Consider the following 10,438-nt stretch of genomic DNA (forward strand, 5'->3'; position numbering starts at 1 on the left):
GCAGCCCACGTAGTTGCTGCATAGTTTCCCTTAGGTATAGAGAAAGGGGGCTAGAGAAGTATAAGAAGTATATATAATAGTAATATCTCTAGAAATGTAGAGAAGGGGGAGCATAATGAATCCTACGGCTTTCTGAAATAGTTAATTTGACATTTGAGTGTTGCATGTAGACATGCTATGTACTGTTAGTGTCATAAATGACATAAGAAAACCTCTCCCATTAATCTTATTCTAATGAACTGAACTAAGGGATTTATTTTTGCATTCCTGCTTAGGTTAAGACAATTCCTGTTTTGTTTAATATACAGTAGTGTCATAATGTCACTAATATAACACTGCTTAATGAATCTGAGCCTTAGGAACTAGACCAATCATAAGTGTTTTTTTGTACTCCAGTGTTCCATCCATACAGGAGTTTTCCAATGTATGTGTTGTTGAAATGTAATTCTTATAATATTATGGGCCTCATGCAGAGAGCAGCGCTATTTTAAATCTCGCCATTTTTTGGAGAATTTCGAGCAGAAAACAGCAGAAAATGGCGAGTTACGAAAAACGCGGCAATTTTTTTTTTCTATTTCTAAAACTCGCCTCGCGGCTGGCGAGAACCTCCATCTCGCCAGTTCTAAAATTATCCTAATGCAGAGAGGCGCGAACGGCATCTAGCGGCTGTTCGCGCCAATAAAATGGCACGATTTTCTACTATTTGCCTCGCCAGGAAAAGTTGGCAAGAAGCTGGCGCTCGCGGCCATAGGAAAGGAAAATAAAAAGGCGCGATTTTTTTTAACACATTTCTGCAGCGCGCATCTCTCCAATTTAGGGCCTCATGCAGAGAGCATCGTTATTTCAAAATTCGCCATTTTTTGTACAATTTCGCGCAGAAAACTGCAGAAAATGGTGAGTTACGAAAAACGCGCCAATTTTTTTTTTCTATTTCTAAAACTCGCCTCGCGGCTGGCGAGAACCTCCATCTCGCCATTTTTAAAACTCTCCGAATGCAGAGAGGTACGAACGGCATGTAGCGGCTGTTCGCGCCAGGAAAATGGCGCGATTTTCTCATTTTTGCCGCGCCAGGAAAAGTTGGCAATAAGATGGCGCTCGCCGCCTATAGCAAAGGGGACAAAAAATGTGCGATTTTTTCTTTACACATTTCTGAAGCGCGCATCTTTCCCATTTAAACTCGCCACACGCATCCATGTTAAACATAGCAGAATTCGAAGTTTTCTGCATATGGAGAATAAAACTCTCCAAAAAAGCTCCTTTTTATTAAATTCGCCAATTTTTAAATTCGCTGCTCTCTGCATGAGGCCCTGTATCTTATGTTTTTGCCTAGGAATTAACAGCTTAACTCAGTTACAGAATATTTTATCATAACCCCATAGTGATCTATGCGGTTATCTTATGAAGTAGCATGAATTATAAAACACATCAGCGCTGTCTGGATATATTGTCTCACTTTTATTGTCCTACACATAGTATATACTATTAATTATTATTAATAGTAATATTATAATTATTCATCCCATAAAGTTGTGAGGTAGAAGGAAAATCTACTAAAGCTCCAGGAAGCCTGCTTACCGTGACTCAATGGGATATGAGGCAGGTAAAACGGAGCATAGTGGTTTGATACCAGCCTAATAATGGAGGTGAACAACGGGGTAGCGGGGGTAAATACACTTCAAGAAGCGACAATAAAACCCCCCCAGCATAAATCAATGTGGAGCACCAAAAGTACTCACGATAAGGCACTTTTCCCCTGTATCCTCATAGCTTCAGGTGCACTCTACAGATCCCTTATATAAAGTTATGTATTTGTATTTGACTAAACTTATGCTTGCACATTTTATTACCTATCAGAGGAAAGTATAATGACAGTATTATTTTACAACAGTGAATCGTTTAAATTGATTATATGCAAATTTTAAGGACAAGGCATCTGCGTTATCTGGTTCCTTGTTAAAAAAAGTTTTCATTCATCTGTGGGTCAGATGAGCACAAAATGAACATTCTATGTTACCCTGTGTTGCACACATGTGCCTCAGATTTAAGGGTTACAACACACCTAATTAATAGAAATCATAAAAATCTGTCAAAATGTGTTTGATATGTAGACACAAAGCAAAAAATGTCACTTTTTGTATGTTACCTTGATTAATGACCCCTCTGTGTTTGCTCAGTAATGCTAACGAACATCACCCTGTGTATTTTTATTACACACTATGTATGGGAAATGTCTCAGGTGAAAAGACAGAATTAGATATGATTTTTATAACCACTTGCAGCTAACAGGCCATAAAATACCATATTACAGCAAAGTTTCCTATCTTATTAGTGATTTAAAGTGTGATTCTGTTTTTACTTTATTTGTTCCCTAGAGCAACATGGTTTTCATTGGGAAACAAATGCAAAATCTAAATTGTTGAAATTTCTTTTTTTTTCTATGTATTATATACACCTGAGAGATTTACACTTCTGTAACTGGACAGTTAATGTATTATATTTCATTAGACTGTATTATTCCGTTAAATCGATGTAATGAGGGTCATATAAAATGCATACATGTTTGAGAAAGCCATTTTGAATAATTGTTAAATTCTTCGCAGGCCTCTTAATAGGAAGTACTGTTTTCTTCTAAAAGCCAAAAAAAAAAAAGACTATTATAGCCTTCAATGGAAGGTTAACACACTGTATTTCTTCTTTCATATGCAGTTAAACATGTAACACTTTAATTCCCCTTTTTTTTTAAAGGGAAGTTGCCCGTCTGGTAATATTCTGCTGGTCAGCGTTTGTGAAGGAAGAAGAAATGGGAAGTGGTACTGTTTGAGATTGTATGTAAAGCAATAGCTGAAAAGCATACAAGACCCCAGTATAGTACTTCACTGTAGCTGAACAACAATGCAAACTACAGTTGAACTTTAGGAGTACTTTTAACAATCTACAAAAGACTGTAACTCTTTGCAGCAAAACATAAAAAAATGTTACACCAATATGTTTTAATTCTGTGGCAGTTCAAAGATTATGTATATATAGAGTAACGTTACATATATTTTAAAATTAGTAATGGTGGGCAATTGTAGTACATTTGTGCTTAGTATTAAATTATTAAAACTGTTGTGTGTTTTTGTGTACATAATTAAGCACACATCAATTCACCATAGTATTTGGGTACTTCAAGTGTATGTATGTATGTATGTATGTATGTGTGTGTATGTGTGTGTATGTGTGTGTATGTGTGTGTATGTGTGTGTATGTGTGTGTATGTGTGTGTATGTGTGTGTGTATGTATGTATGTGTGTGTAACCCAATTTCCCCCACACAATCTTACATAGGGTGTCCTAGGGTGTCTAATGCTCAGGCTACATGTCTGGGTGTGGTGCGTATCTGCTGGCAACAGGGGGGCCTGGGTCTCCCGCGATGACATGGGGGAGAACAGGAGAGGTTTCTGGGGTTGTGCCTCTGTTCTCTTCACTGGTGCAGCGCCTCTATCTCCTGCAGCCCCCGGCAGTATGGGGTGGAGTACCTACAGAAGAATTACCTTCCCCTCCTCCTGATACACTCCACTCTCAGGCAGGAGATTGTATAAAAGTGCAGTCTCTTTATTGTCCTTCCTTATTCACAGCAGACAGTTGCACAGCAGGCTATCCTCCTTTAGGATGTCCCTGACACCACTCCAGGCCTAGGGTCACCCAGAGTAGATCTAGCTCTTCCCCTACCCCCTAAGCAGGGTAGGAGGTATGGGGTGTGCACTCTCCCTCCCCGGAGGGATGCCTCAAGCTAGCCAGTCCTGGCAGCTCGGTCTGTGCCACCTGTGTCCTTTCCACTCCAAGGACAGACTTTCAAAGCCACACTGACTGCCTGACTCTGACTCACTGACTCACTCTAAATAGAAAGTGGCCATACCCTAAGTAGCTCCAACAGGCACGCCCCTGTGTTTCTTGATTGGACACAGAGTCTGGTGCCCTGCCTTCACTGCCTCAGTGTACGACCTGACGTGGGGGAAACCCATGATTACTCCTGGCAAACTTGCCCTTACGCAGGGATTACTGCCAGGATAGAATAATAGCCCAAACTTACCAGGGCTACATATGTATGTATGTATGTATTTATGTATGTATGTATGTATGTGTAGCCCTTATTGGTTTTGGGCTATAGGTCTGCTCTCCTCCTGGCAGTAATGCCTTGTAAGGGTAGGTTTGCCAGGAGTAATCATGGGTTTTCCCCATGCAGGGCTCTGTACACTGTGTGCCCTCCCTCTGGGGAGCGGTGGGAGACTGTTCCTCTTACTCTATTAGGGAGTAAGGGAAGAGCTGGGACTGCTCTGGGTGCCTTTGGCTGGGAGTGAATGTCCAGGGACATCCTGAGGGTGGACACCCTACAAGCTGATACCTTGCTGCTGAATACTGAGAGACCCAATAAAGAACACTGTGTCTTACCATACTTTGGCCTGAGTGTGAAGTCTATTGGGAAGAAGAGAGAGAGAGAGATTCTTCTGCAGAGACTTCTCCCCATACACCTGGGGGCTGCAAAAGATGGAGGCGCTGCACCTGTGAGTACGATTTGGGCAAGAACCCAGAAGCCTGTCCTGTCATTCCCTATAACACCATGCTCCAGCATGACCCAGGGGCCCCTGTTATCAGCAGGTTTGCACCACACTCAACCATGTAACCAGAGCGAGTTTCCCCGCGATAGGCCCGAGATGAGATTGGGTGGGAGAAACAGGGTGACATATGTATGTATAGACTGGGAGTTTAAAACTATAAAACAATTAGTTCTTTAAAAGGTACAAATTACAACTAGAGGAATGGTCACGTGCCTTGCTTTTGACTCCAGTTTCACCCATGTACTGTAATAATCTCTGTGGGTATATAAAACAGCAAAGCATTTGAATAAGAGACAAACATTTTAATAACAAGTATTGTGGAGAATAGCTTCTTCCTACATGATAACTCCCCTGCGTTACTGCTAGGAATGCTCTCTAAATTCCCTTATTAATAATACTGTTCAATATAGAGGAACTTTGATACATTATACTATCATGGTATACATCAGCGGTGCTCAAACTGGGAGATTTTTTGGGAGGGGGGGGCGCGGGCGGTTGCAGAGGTCCCGCGCTCTCCCCCAAGGCATTTAAATTAAATGCCGGGGGACCGCGCAAGGCCTTTGCAACATCTACTTACGAGGTTCAGCCGGCCTCAGGACGCGTGGCCATGGCAACACGGCGTCAAATAACGCTGTGGGGTCATGTGATGTCACGGTTGCCACGGTAACGTGACGTCAAATGAAGCCGCGGGTCACGTGTCGTCACACGACCCCGCCTTGCGAGGTAAGTGGGGGGACCGCACCACCGGACCAGCACAGGCAGAGGGGGGCGCAGCAAAAAAAGTTTGCGCAGCCCTGGTAACATAATACTATCATATACAATGTACATACTCTATCTCCATATCTTCCCTCTCAAGAAAACTATAAACCCAACACAAATATATTTGCATATATAAATACAGCCTATTCTATAAAGTGAGACAGTGCTGACCGACACAACCACATGGAAAGCCCCATTGAATTTAATGGGGCTTTGAGTGAGATAGCTTTGTATCGTACTCTATAGATTACAGAATAAGGCTTTCAGGGCGTCTGATGTTCCACGTTGATCTTCTCAACTGGGTTGTCATCTTGTCATTAACCCTGAAGACTTTGGAAGAGTGTAACACAGGGGTAAGTGGTCTTTTTTCATTAGCCACTTGAGTGTCAATGAAGCTACCTAGGTTCTACTTAAGAGGGCGTACATACCCTCTGGCACTCAAGGGGTTAGTGAACATATTGAAATGTATTTGTTAATAATGTTTTCTAATGTTATGTTTTAGTTATGATTGCACACTGGTCTGCAGCCCTATTAGCCAGGGCTGTAAGTCATTCCAATATTGGGGTGGTTGTTAGGTGTGATGGTGTGGAGTGGGAATAGTGGTGACAGGGGGGAGAGAGATTAGTTGTGCCCAGGTCAGAGTTTAGGACCCTCAGGAGAGGTGGAAGGGTTTAGCCCCATGTATTTCATAGCAGTTAGTAGAACAGAACTACCGTAGGCTCCTAGTTCTGTTTGTTGTCTTGTATTCCCTTTGCACTATTTGCCCCCTGTTTATTATTTGTCCCCTGCTACTATTGCTCTATGCATGCCGTGTTGCAATACTTGAGTGGCTCAGTGAGTAAAGACACTGACTCCATAAACAATGACAGTGAGGTTAAATCAGGGGAACCTGATTCAATTCTCAGTTAGCTCCTTGTGACCTTGAGCAAGTCACTTTGTCACTTTGTGCCTCAGGTACGTAAAACATAGATTGTAAGCTCATCTGGGCAGGGACTGTGTCTGTAAAAGTGTTCATGTGCTGCGTACCACGCGCTACACTGTAATTGTGACACGCTTTGAGTCCCATTGGGAGAATAGTGCTATATGAAATAAAGTTATTATTATTAACTCTAGTTTGTCCTGTCATTTGCCTTAGTACTATTTGCCCCCTGTCCTTGTTTGTTCCCTTAGCTACCATAGCCTTTTGCATGTAGCTCTGCACAGTTTTATGACTCCATTTTGTTTTCCCAGTTTTATTTCCTTCAGTGTAACAATAAACCCTGTCAGTTTTGACGTATTTCAATTTCCTGTCTTTTGTGGGATTTCATGTTTCCTCCGAGGGTTCCAAATATCCTAATAGTTCGGGACGATAATACATTGGCCTACAGTCATCAAATGCTGTTAAAACTGAGTTAATATTGCACCCGGTAAAAATGAAATGCCCCTGTTTGGCAAACTTAGTGATGTCATTAGAAATGGAGGGAATCACATGTTACAGCATCCAATATCTTCTAAAGACAGGAGACCGTAATACGTAAAAACTGACAGGATTTCTTTTAAATGTTTTCTAAGTTAAACGAGCTCATACTGTACTAGGATTTTTTTTTACATTTATAAATGTAAAGATTTAATCCCATTTGAAATAAGATTTTCACTCATTTGTTTTCTGTGTTAACTGGATGCATTTCTCTTTCCTTTTGAATCATTTAGGTCTAATCCTATCTCGTAATTATTGTTTTTTTTCTTTTATTTCTTTGGCTTCAAAACAAAAGGGGGAAAAGATCAACAATTTGTATGTAAAAAAATAGTTCACTAAAAATCAGAAGAAACCTTCAAAGTATTAGGTTATTATGGGGACATTAAAGTTAAAAATTTATATTTTCAATTATTTATACAGTTTAAAAAAAAAATACTGTCAATCACATACCTTTGAATGAATTAAACATTTCACTGCCATTAGTTTACTTTAATCTCAGGATGAACTGCCCTTGTAAAGACCTCAACCTGTATGCTCTAGATGAGGATAAAAAAACTGTTCATTCCTTTATAGCTTTATACAAATTATAGCAGAAATGTATTTGTATAGAAGAAATATCAGAATAAGGGCCTTATTCAATAATATTTAATACATTGTTATGATCTAAAGTTATAGGATAAGAGATTACAGGATAAATGTCCCACGTAGGTGAACTTTTGATCTATAGGCAGTGTTATATTTGGTGGGTTCAATCTTAGGGACTGATACCCTTTTTAAAAACAAAACAAAAACAGACAAATTGAAGGGGTTGTTCGGCCTCTTGTGGACATATAGAATCAGTCCATAAGTGTTATACATTTAATTTGAAACGTTTAAATGTTGCTTTGCATTCATTTACACAGGAGACTGTCAATATTGCTTACTCTAACCCAGTCATAACAGAATTACATGTTCGCCTACATTCACCTGCCACAGAATCAGCTGGGAAAGAGAAAAGGCAATGACAGGACAGGGAAGCCCACTCAGTACAGTATAAACATATACTACACTCACTGTATGAATATTTGCATGATCCATTTTCAACGGTTTAAAAATAATTTTTAGCAATAATCTATCACCTTATTTTAACTTAGTAAACACATCACTGTCTAGTTTATTTGTTTCTATGTGACTCTTCATCATGGGTACATTAATATTACCATAGAATGTGGTGGGGAACAATAACCCCCATACAGTTGGATCCTACGGTATATATTCTGCAACAGAGGTTGACAGCGGTCAAAACATGCTGAAATTATTTGACAGACCTATTATCCCTTGTTATTTGTGTTCCAAAAGCCAGTAGGATAAGTATAAGCAATTATTAATTATGTTTTACATTTGAAGTAGATACTAGTGAATAGAACAGGAAAACCCCGGGGCATTAAAAGAAAATAGAAACATAGAATTTGATGGCAGATACAGTAAGAACTGCTTCACCCTCCTAGACCTGATGTCTGTCCTAGGAATTTCTATCCTCTCAGATAAATTAGGGAGCGATGTTCTGTGATGAACAAAGAGCACACCTGAAGTACGCTGGGAGATATGCTAATTCCTAGGCAAATTATATTTAACTGAGTCACATCCCACACTTCCTAAAAAGCAGTCTATAAAAACTATACTGAGTTGACAAGCCTAAGGAACCTAGTGACTGGTGCCAGGATTAGAATCCCCAACCACTGCTACCCTGGGTATCAGCTCTAGCGGTGCGAGCTAAACAAGCTGATCATGCCGTACTTTTGAGCTCTAATCACTGAGTGCTCATACCGTACAAAGCACTTCACCCTCTTCTGTGATAGAGAACCATATCTAATAAGCTATCTTCTGCAATGAAACACTTTCTAGCACAGGAAGACACATTACAGTCCTTTTATTTAAATAGGCTGTAATGTATTCCAGCACTGAAGGTGCTATATGGCAGAACACTGCTTAGTAAATATGGCCCATTGGCTTTTTCCTTTATAACATTAGAAGTACGAATACAAGTCACCAGATCACTTTGTTATATTACTTTCTCTCTGCATCTGCTTTTTATTTGCTGTCCTTCCCCATGTTTTTACTTGTGTGTGTCAAAAAACCTGTGTTTTATTTAATGTCATCTGGCCTCAGCAACACATGTGCCTCAGTACATACAGTATTACCTTGTGCTTGAAGTCCTTTTAAGGTTACAGTCACTAAAATAGATACTGTTGCGGCCGCCTTTATTCTACTACTTACCCGGATAAATGCGGGGCTTTTCTCCGTTTCTATCGGAGTTTCCCGCGCGGCGGCCGCATCATCAGATAAGCGCGAATGGCGCTTATCATTGAAAGCGCCCGCGGCGCGGGAAACCAGGCGGAAAAAAGCCGCGCGTCGCCGCGTTTTTAAAAATCCCGCGTGGCGGCCGCAGTAGGATAAAGGCGGCCGCCACTGTATACCTTGGAGATATAGCAATGGACAGTTACAGTATTGCTACCCAGCAGCTGGTTTAGATCACACTGCTAGAGCTGCTGCCTTGAAAAGTCATCGTGGGTTCTAATCCTGTTGAGTCTGATGCCTGTCTAGTCTAGAGGTGCTCAGTATAATTCTTATGGGCAGCTTTTTATCAAGTGTGGGATGTGAGTTAATTAAATATACTTTGCATATCTCCCAAGGGTACCTCTGGTGTGCTCCTTTTCTTCTATATCCTACAGCATGAAAATGCATATTGGACCACATTTCTTAAGCTGTGTCTTTCCATAAGATACCTTATGGTGTCAGTAGACACCTTACATTCCATTCAAGTGAACGGGCCATAGGGTGTCTCCCAGCATAGAATGTTGTCTTATGGCATAGTATGGCTTAGTAAATATGGGACATCATGAGTATACAAATATATCAATACAATAATATATACTGTATATAGGGCCGGATTTACTAACACATGTTTTATCAAGGTGCTCCAACACAGTCTGGAAGCTGCCATGTGGATAAGCATTTAAATAGCTGAAAGCATATTCTAGTCGAAACACATCTGTAACATGCCTTTCTAAAGGCGTCTTCCAGACCGCTTGCTTGAAGTGGCCACATTTAAAGAATTATATTGCCTTGCAGACACAATTACCAGATTGCCCTCTACTGTCCCTGTGCGTTCTTCCTACCAACCAATTGGATTGTAAGCTCTTCGGAGCAGGGATTCCTCTTCCTAAATGTTACTTTTATGTCGGAAAAACTTATTCCCATTATGTGTTATTTGTATTATTTGGTTATTTATATGATGATGTCACGTGTATTACTACCGTGAAGTGCTATGTACATTAATGGCGCTATATAAATATGGACATACATGCATACATACATACATACATACATACATACATACATAAAAAGCTTACAATAACCACATACAAATATTGTAAATCAGTGAAAATTACAGTTAAATGTCTCTAGCTTGAGATGCAGGAAAACGTTTTGCTGTCTGGCCCTTCCATCTCAACCTTAATTGCTCTTGTTTTACTTTGCAAATGTCCTTAGATGTTCAGGCTGTTTGGCGTGAGCTGGCAACCGTGTTTGTGGTGGTTTGATTTTACTTTAAAGTCAGTGTAAAAAACTCTATATTCTCAATAAAA

Source organism: Ascaphus truei, chromosome 3, assembly GCF_040206685.1.
Source record: "Ascaphus truei isolate aAscTru1 chromosome 3, aAscTru1.hap1, whole genome shotgun sequence".
In the NCBI taxonomy this organism is placed as follows: domain Eukaryota; kingdom Metazoa; phylum Chordata; class Amphibia; order Anura; family Ascaphidae; genus Ascaphus; species Ascaphus truei.